A 9395-nucleotide genomic window follows, 5' to 3' on the forward strand; every position below is an offset into this window, starting at 1 on the left:
TCGGCCATAACCGGAGTCGAGGTGAGGACCCTCAGTGCTAAGGACAGGATCTGGCCCCCAAGCGGGAGGCTCAAACCGTCCCGCCCTTCTCGTCAGCGCTGTGAGTGAGGCCCAGGGCACACGTCATAAGCAGTGCGCCCCACTTCCGCACCGGGACTCGGGAGGGTGGGGCCTCCGGTAGGCGCCTGGAGGACTCGGGTCCCAGGCCCTGACGTCACAAAAGCAAGGACCCTCCACGACGTCCTACGGGCCACCGACTCCTAAACGACGAGGACCCGCAGAGCCCCGCCCCAGCTGTCAGCCCTCGTACATCCGGGACAGCCCTGGCGGAAGGGACTCCCGGACTTCCGCTGCGGGGCGGGGACCGAGGACCGTTTCCTGCTGCGCGAGCGCGGCCTTGGCTCGGCGGGTCGTGGATTCGCGGGTGCGATCTGCGGGCAAGGTGAGGACCCCGCGTGGGAACGGGACAACGCCACCCCCATAGCGCAGGTGCCCCCGCCGAAACGCTCCCGTGCGGTGCGGCCCTGAGAGGCCCCAGCGGACTGCGTCGGACTGAACGGGGCCTGAACTGGGTCTGGAGGGTGTTAGGGAGAAGGGCTTCCTCTGCGGGAGTACCCCGATTGGACAGATGGAGGACATCTCCGTCCGAACTGGGTTGGAAATGAGGGCCCCGAGTGCTCGTGAGCAGAGCTCTACCCAGAGAGGGCGCCACGCGGATCAGCGCCCCTGCGTGAGCTCCGGGAGGCCCCAGGCAAAGGAAACAGATACAAAGCAGCTAAATTACCCTCTAGCTGCGAGTAACGGACTGGTGGGCTGTAGCCGACAACCCCCAAAGTGAGCACGGAGGTCCCGGGCAGAGTTGGCAGGCTGTGTGTCCGCACGTTGTCCGTGGAGATGGTTTCGGGGAGGGAAGGGCTTCGGTCGCATGGAGGAACACTGGTTGGGCAAACGGGACCCAGTCCTGAACAGGATTCAGGGTTATGACACCGAGCGAGGATGGGGGACCCCTCCCAGCAAGTAGGGGGCCACATAAAGCCCCAGCGGTGTTTGCAGCCCTGGGGACCTGGGCATGTGGACCTCAGGAGTTGCTCTCACTTACTCGAGCATCTCATGGAGGCAGGAGACGCGGTCAAAGGGGACAATCTCAGGTCGGAAGAGTCAGAACTTAGTGTTTAGCCAGGTTTCATTGAGAGAACTTGAGGCCTGTGAGAATGTCCCACACCATATCAAGGGGGCCACGGTGAATTTTCTCTGTTTTCAGCACCGTCGGACCTCAAAGATACATGTGCCAGTCATTAGTGCCCCTCAGTCCCCACTCGAGGTACAGGGATGTGAAGGTCTTGGTCTTAGCGGTGTGGTCCCACAAGAGCAAAGGGAGAAATCTTAGACCCTGTCAGAGTCCAGGTTTGACCCTGAGTTGGGATCCTGCGTGGGACCACCTGCTGTAGGGCCTCCACCTGTTTGCAGCAGCTCCCACATTTGGGAAACCAGACTTGGTCAGATAAGGTCCGCTTCACTGTCTTCTATTGGGAATGACACTGGTTGGCTCTTACTATGAGGAGTTCTGTACCTGCACCCACGTTGAGGAATCTGAGTAAGGACTAAAGGTTACTAAACAACCGTGAATAAAGAGGACATCAAAGCACGTATCCCAACACTTTGATGTCAGCCCAAGGAATGTCAGGGTAGGGCCTTCAGGGTGCGCATGCCCCTATCTTCATATCAGGACTGCGGGAGGTCACGTCCTTAGTGTGAAGGCAGCCACACCGGTCTTTGAAAGAGGAGTGCTGCCAAGCCTGCCAAGGACCCACGGTGAGGAGCTTGACTGACAACTGAGGATCCAGATGCACTCAGGACAGAAAGGATCCTGCTCAGCTGTCAGCACAGTGTGTCCCCAATTGGGAGGTAGATTGAGGCGTCCGTATTTCATTTGTATAACTAGGTCCCTTTAATCTTTGAGGTGTCAATATCAGAGTGGTAGAGGTGAGCGTACCCAGTTCCTGCCCAGTGTTGACAGGATAATACAGAAGATGAACACAGACGACCGCACAGGGCAGACACAGGGGCCCCCACTGCCAGCGCCTGCTGTCACCGGACTGAACCCAGGGCTGGGTGCGTAGGAGACAGCGTGAGGCTCTCACGATGGGTACTATGGTTCACGTAGGGGATTGTCAGGGGACGACTAGCCAGGAGAACAGGAGCCTTGTGGGTTCCCAGAGCAGTGCCCACAGGTTAACCTGTAAAGGAAGCCTTCGGTGAAGTCAAGGGCGATCCTCCCTGTCGGAGGTGCTCACCTCAGGTCATTCTCTATCCAGCAGGTGCGAAATCACCTGCCCACCGGGCCACAGTCCTGTCTGCTGTCCGGGACCACAGCCACCATGCCTCGTGGTCAGAAGAGTAAGCTCCGTGCTCGGGAGAAGCGCCGCCAGAACAGAGCTGAGGCCCAAGGTCTTAAGAGTGCTCAGGAAGCCACAGCAGAGGAAGAGGCCACTGCCTCCTCCCCTCCTGTTACTGGAGATGGTGCCTCGAGCTCTTCTGCTGCTGGCAGTCTCCAGGCACCTGCAAGTGTCCCAGCTCCCACCAGTGCCGCTGCGGGTGTTTCGTGCAAAAGATCTGATGTACGTGCCAAGAGCCATGTTCAGAAGAGTAGAAACTCCCAGGCCACACCTTCCAGTCAGGGCTCGGGCCACGACCTTCTCTCTAGGAAGACCGGTATGTTGGTGCACTTCCTGCTGTGTAAGTACAAAATGAATGAGCCCATTAAGAAGGGAGACATGCTGAAAGTCATCCACAAGAGGTACAGGGAGCACTTCCCTGAGATCCTCAAGAAAGCCTCTGAGCACATAGATCTGTTCTTTGGCCTGGAAGTGAAGGAAGCCAAGCCCAACAGTCAGTCCTATGCCCTTGTCTGCAAGCTGGATGACGTCAGTGATGGGAGTGTGAGCTATGCCTGGCAGTTTCCTACAAAAGGGATTCTGATGCCGCTGCTGGGGTTGATCTACTTGAATGGCAACTGCGCCTCTGAGGAGGAGGTCTGGGAACTCCTGAATGTTTTGGGTGTCTATGCTGGAAAGACACACTTCATCTTCGGGGAGCCCAGGAAGCTTATCACCCAAGATTTGGTGCAGGAAAAGTACCTGGAGTACCGGCAGGTGCCCGGCAGTGATCCTCCATGCTTCGAGTTCCTGTGGGGCCCAAGAGCCCAAGCTGAATCCACCAAGGTGAAAGTCCTGGACTTTTTGTCCAAGGTCAATGATACCGTTCCCACTACCTTCCCTCCTCATTATGAAGAGGCTTTGAGAGGTGAGCAGGAGAGAGCCCGGGCCACCGCTGCAACCGCGGCTGGCACTACTGCCAAGGCCAGAGCGCGCGCTCCAAGGCCACGTCCAGCTGCTGCCCTCCCCCCGTGCTCCAAGGCCCCGTCCAGCTGCTGCCCTCCCGCCGAGTGAGCTCTGAGGTGGATTCTTCACTTTCCTGTTACAAAGGCCTGTTAAACTGTGTTCCGAATATCTATGAATGTGTATGTCGTTGTCTTAGGTGTTTTTGTGCATTTCAAGCGGTGTTCCTTTATAAAAAGAGTTTATATAGATTAGATATATAAGTTTGTGAATGGCACGGATCGCACATCCATTGCCCTGTGTCAAGATCAGGAGTAAGATTTTGTTTTTGGAAATAGGCTTCGAAAGCCAGACAGAAAAAGTCGAAAATCCCATGATATCACTTATATGTGGGATATAAACCTAAAAACGACAAATGAACAGGACAAACAAACAGAGACTCATGGACATGGACAATGGACTAGTGGTTACCAGAGTGTAGGGGGAAGGGGTGTGAGTAGATGATGGGGAAAAAAATTCAAATTATTTCTTCAGTGAAATACAGAAATAATAAAAATTATACGCATTGAAAATCCCATAAATGCTTCCGTGGTCTAGAAGAAAATAATATGGCTTTAAGATAGCAATATCCTTGGAAATATAAATGAATCCACACAAAAAGAGTTGGGATCAGAATATAGAATGCTATAGAGAGCGAGAGAGTAAAAGCTGGTGTATTCTTACATTGCCTTACTACATTTGGTCTCTCTTTTTATACCTTTAAAAGATGTTACCTGCGTTCGCTTATGTTCTTCAAGCATGTTTGAGAATATAAAGAATTGTGCTTGTACCTCTTTGTTCATGGCTTTTCTTTTACACAGTCATCATTGGAGCATCAGCTCTTTGGAAGTCTTCATGCGTGCCCTGGGGGTGTTTAGTCAAAGAAGGCCCAGCCCTTACCTGAATAGTTATACAGGCTAGGGGGAGCTATCATTACAAAAGAGGGTGAGGTCTGCTCTACTTCTTAAGGAGCAGGTAACAAAGGAGAGTAAAGAGGGTTTAGAGAGCACAGATTACAGAGCTTTCACTGTTAAGAGGCATTTTGGCCCACTGGGAGGTTTTCTTTTTTCTAGATCACTGCATATTTCATGCCATGCTGTAAACAAACAAAAAATTCCAGCTGCATAAATGGTAACTGCTGAGGTCAAGGTAATCATAGCAATATTTCTATTGCCTAATGTCTCGGTACAAGACTGGCAGAGTGATGGATGCGTTCTCTATAACACATATATGACGACAGGGCTGATCAGACTCACTGGAGAGTGGGCAGCCTGTCTCATAGAGTTAGAGTTTGGTAATGTGCCAAAGGTCAAGGGGCTAGTAAGTGCAAGGCTCAAACTTGATATCTCGTCTAAATTACGGTAAGCCCACTATTCTACTCTCCCACCCAGAGACGTAATGCGTACTCCTTATCTCTTTTTTCTAGTTTTTAAAATTTTACGGTTACACTTTGTATGCAATATTGTATTAGTTTAAGGTATACAACACAGTGACTAGACATTTATATAACTAAGGAACTGATCTTCCCTCTAAATCCAGTACCCACATGACCATACATCGTTATTACGGTATTGTCGACTATATTCCCCATGCTGTACGTTACATGCCCATGCCTATTTTGTGACTAACAACTTGTACCTCTTAATCCCTTCCCCTTTTCAAGCATCACTGCGCCCCACTCCCATCCAGGAACCATCAAAAAGTTCTCCGTGTCTATGAGTTTGGCTCTGTCTTGTTTATTTGTTTTGGTGTTTAGATTTCATGTGTAAGTGAAATCTTTTGGCATTTGCCGTTCTCTGACTTTCTCCACTCTAGGACCATACGTGTTGTTGCACATGGCAAGATTTCAATCTATTTTCTGGCTGAATCATTACTATTTTACTGTATCTATGTACCAGCTCTTCTTCCTTCATTCACCTATTGATGGACACCAAGGTTGCCTCCATATCTTCAAAATTGTAAAGAATGCTGCAATGAACACATGGATTCACCTGTCCCTTCAAAGTAGTGTCTTCTGTTTCTTGGGATGAATACCCAAGGCGGGATTACAGGGTCCTTCTTCGTCTCTTGTTGTATCCTTTCTTTGAATGTCTATTTTGTCTGATCTGATTATTGCTACCCAGCTTTTTTTTTTTATCATTTCCATTTTGATGGACTATTTTTTCTCACCCCTTTACTTTCAGTCTGTGGGTGTCTTTCAATGTGATATGAGTCTCTTGAAACCCAGCATATTCGAGGGCCTTGTTTTCCTATCCACTGAACCATCCTATGTCTTTCATTGTAGCGTTTAATGTTTTAACGCTTAAAGTAAATGCCGATAGGTATGTACTTATTGAAATTTTTAATATTCATATATTTATCATTTTCCCTCCATCTTCTGCCTCCTATTCTCTGCTTTCTTCTTCCTGTTCCTTCTCCTTCCTTCTCTTTTCTCAGCCTCTTTCTCCTCCTCCTCCTTCAAATTCTTCCTCGTCATCCTTCTAACATTTCATGTAATTGAGGCAAGGTGGTGATGCACTCCTTTATGTCTTCCTTGTCTGGGAAGCTCTTATCTATCCTTTAATTCTAAATGATATCTTGGCTGGGTAGAGAAGTGTTGGTGGCAAGTCTCTGTGTTTCATCACTTTGAATATTTCCTGTCAACCCCTTCTACCTGCAGAGTTTCTGCGGAAAATCAGCTGAAATGAGTCCCATGGCAGCTCCCTTGTAGATAACTAACTGCTTTTCTCTTGCTACTTGTAAGAGTCTCTGTTTGTTTTTAACATTTGGCATTTTAACTATGATATGTCTTCTTGTGAGCCTCTCTGGGTTCATGTAATTAGAGGCTCACCGAACTTCCTGGGCTTGCATGTTTCTTTATTGTCTATAAAGCAAGCCAACAGATAATAGTTCTGTGACGGTGCGATCATGAACATTTGCAATCTTAGATACCCTCAAAAGATCGGGGGCTCTCAAAGTCCTCCTGGACAATCTCTCCCCCGTTGAAAGTAAATTCTTCAAAACAGAAGTTACATGAGCATCTTCATCTGGTCGATGTAGACAACTAGTACTTCAAGGTATGTTTTTCCATGGAAAACCCATCAGCTGTCCTAGGACTCCAGCCCTGTGCTACAGTTTCCCCATCCCACATTACTGCGGGAGAGGTACCTTCTCATGACCTTGAAGAGATGTGGAATTTAACAGGAAGCCTTAATGCCAGAGATGGGATCCAAGAGGAGAGCTGGTACAAGAAGATTGGGAGACTGATAACCCAAAAAATTGGGCGGATGGTCACAGGGAGATGGGTAACATGGAGAGTCTCAAGCACAGCTGGAGAGTCTCAAGCACAGCTTCGAGGCTGAGCATCCCCTCCTTCTTTCAGGCTTCTCAAGGGCATGAGGGCCTTGGTCTCGGGCCAGAGTTCTCAGGTGAGTAGAGGAGGAGTCTCAGACTCTCATAGAAGTGACAGTGATGAACCTGAATAGGCAAGGTGTAAGGACCCAGCCAGAAGAGTAGCACCCCATATAGTCAGCCCTGTGAGGTTCACAACTCCTGGCTGCTTGTGGCTACCGGTGACTTTCAGTTGATGCCCACGGAAGGTGAGGATTTTGTCTGAAGGTTCCAGTCTCAGATTAGCAGAGAGTGCAGTCGCAGCAATGGTGCAGAGTCCAAGAGGAGATCCTACATGGGGACCAGTCCCCCGTAGCTGACAGGGTCACACCTAACCCTTCCTCTGCTGTTGCCATGGCAGTCTCGGGCAAGAACTGACAGGTTCAAGTCCGCCTTGGATTCTGCCTGCAGGGTTTCTAAAGGCGAGATCGTGCTTTACAGGCTGGCTTCTCAGCAGAGGGTAGATTCCAGGCCTGACAGTGTCGAGGGAAGTTTCCTCTATGAGACATGAGGCAATGGGCTACTCCATAACAGATATGGAATGTCCCGCTTTTGCAGCTACCCGAGAGAGGTTACAGGCAGAGCCCAGGCGTGAAAGGGGAAGGTCTTGGGGACTTCAAGTCCTTAGACTAATGGGGGAGGCCCAATTCAGCAGAGGAATGGTACCTGGTTCCCGACAGCAGTCAACAGGATGACACAAGTGACAATGGAAGGATCCCTCCCGGAAAGAAGAGAGCCACTTAATCCCTGTCCCCTTTTTAAGAAGTCAGGTTGTGTCACCTAGTCCTGGTGACTTGATGAGTCATAATCTCCTTCTCCAAGAACATCTCATGGATGTGAGGCACATCACCAAAATGTACGCCCCGGAGCAGCAGAAGGAATTCCTGCTGCTTGTGCCAGGATCCAAGGTAAGGACCCTGAAGGCCGAAAGGACCCTCCACCTCAGCAGAGTGGAGAGCAACACAAATACCTTCCACTACTGTTAGCCTTGGTGGACCAGGGGCTACGGTGGCCAGACGAGGAAATGTCACTTCTTCCTCAGGGTTCTCAGGGAATTGGGTTTCTTCATGTGAAGGGATGTCTCAAGTCAAGATGCAATATTTCCGGGTTGTGCCAGAAAACAGGGTAAGGACAATGAAGAGTGTGGGAATGCCATCCCACATCATCAGTAGCCACGACCAATCCTCCCCACTGCCAGTTCGAGGAGTCCAAGGGCAGAGACGTCCGCCAGTGGGTCCCATCGTTTCCCACTCAGGAGTAAGGGACAGGTCAGTGAGGGTATCGGTCTGAGGGGGTCAGTTCAATGTCAACAGAGGTAGGAATCTGAGGCCTGCCCAGGAGTCAAGGTAGCACTTGATTTAGAGCCCTGAGTGGGACCGTCTCTTACAGGGCCTGAACATGCCTGCCACCGTTTTCATTCTTGTGAGACCGTGGGCAGCTATGACCAAATGAGGCCATCCTGACATTCTCCTGCAGGGTCACAGGTGGTGTGGAACTTGCTAGAAGGGCTTCCAAACAAGAAAGAGGGGAGGCATGAGCCCTGACAAGAGTCATAACGGGGAGCCTGAGTCAGGACTGAGGGTTATGAACAACAGCGAACAGAGTGTACAGCAGAGAGTCTGGTCCTGCCCGTTGGTATGAGCTGGAAAAGGCAGGGCTATCGAGCGAGGCTCCCCCTCACCCCATCATACCAGGTCTAAGGATAGTAAAGCCCTTCATTTTAACGTGCGGCTACCAGGCGTCAGAAGGGACGAATGTGATACATGGCAGACACTGCAGCAGGCGCTTTACATGTCCTACTCACCGTCCAGCGGTCCAACTGACAGGGCTCCTCCAGTTCAATTCACAGATGCTGAGCCCGAGGCTCACTCACGGAGTTTAAAAATATGCCAATGTTCACACGGCCGGGTAGGACAGCGATGCAACCAGACCCTTGATATGATTTAGTCTAAAGCCCACACTCTTCAACTCCCCGCAGCCAGACGCCAACCTTGTGTCCTTTAATTCACTGATTTTTGCCCTTACCGCAAAATGAATTCCAAGCAATAAGAAGAAGGATCTTGTGGCCAAACTGCTAGATTGGAATGCAGAGCCAAATCGACAATTATACCAAAATAAAAGTGAGGTGCGAATAAGGGGGGAAAAGAGGTAACATTTGCTGACAATAGGATCATCTGCTTATGTGACTTCAGCTATCCTCCAAGATCAGGGACTCAAAAAACCTGACCGACTCAGCCATCTTTGTATAAAAAGTAAATCTACTGGAACAAAAGTTCCATAAGACGTGTCGATCTGGCTGGGGAAGAGAAGGAATAGAGTAAATGTTTTATGTCTGTTACAGCTCAGCCTCCGGGCACCCAGATTTGTGCTGTGGCTTTCCCACACTGCATCACGCCCAGGACAGGGACCCATTCTCTGCAAGGTTAAGAGTAGGGAATCTGCTTAGTTATCAGAGATGTGTCAGTTCCCAGGAAGCTTGTTAATTGAAGAGACAAGGACTGAATGAGGGCACCTGGGAATTAGCACAGAGGAAATCAACATCCCAGGTTACAAGGAGCCCAGCCCCTGCCTGCTGTGAGACCTGGAAGGCTCTATGCAGAGCTGTCAGGCTGGGCCTCTCCTCACTTTTTCACCACAGTTGTTAGGGAC

At 50.1% G+C, this 9395-nt stretch overlaps 1 pseudogene; it reads left to right on the top strand.

Moving 5' to 3' along the window:
• Window positions 1-262: 262 nt before the first annotated feature.
• LOC107505730 lies at window positions 263-3741 on the top strand (annotated as a pseudogene).
• Window positions 3742-9395: the final 5654 nt, after the last annotated feature.

Source organism: Rousettus aegyptiacus, unplaced genomic scaffold, assembly GCF_014176215.1.
Source record: "Rousettus aegyptiacus isolate mRouAeg1 unplaced genomic scaffold, mRouAeg1.p scaffold_m13_p_9, whole genome shotgun sequence".
In the NCBI taxonomy this organism is placed as follows: domain Eukaryota; kingdom Metazoa; phylum Chordata; class Mammalia; order Chiroptera; family Pteropodidae; genus Rousettus; species Rousettus aegyptiacus.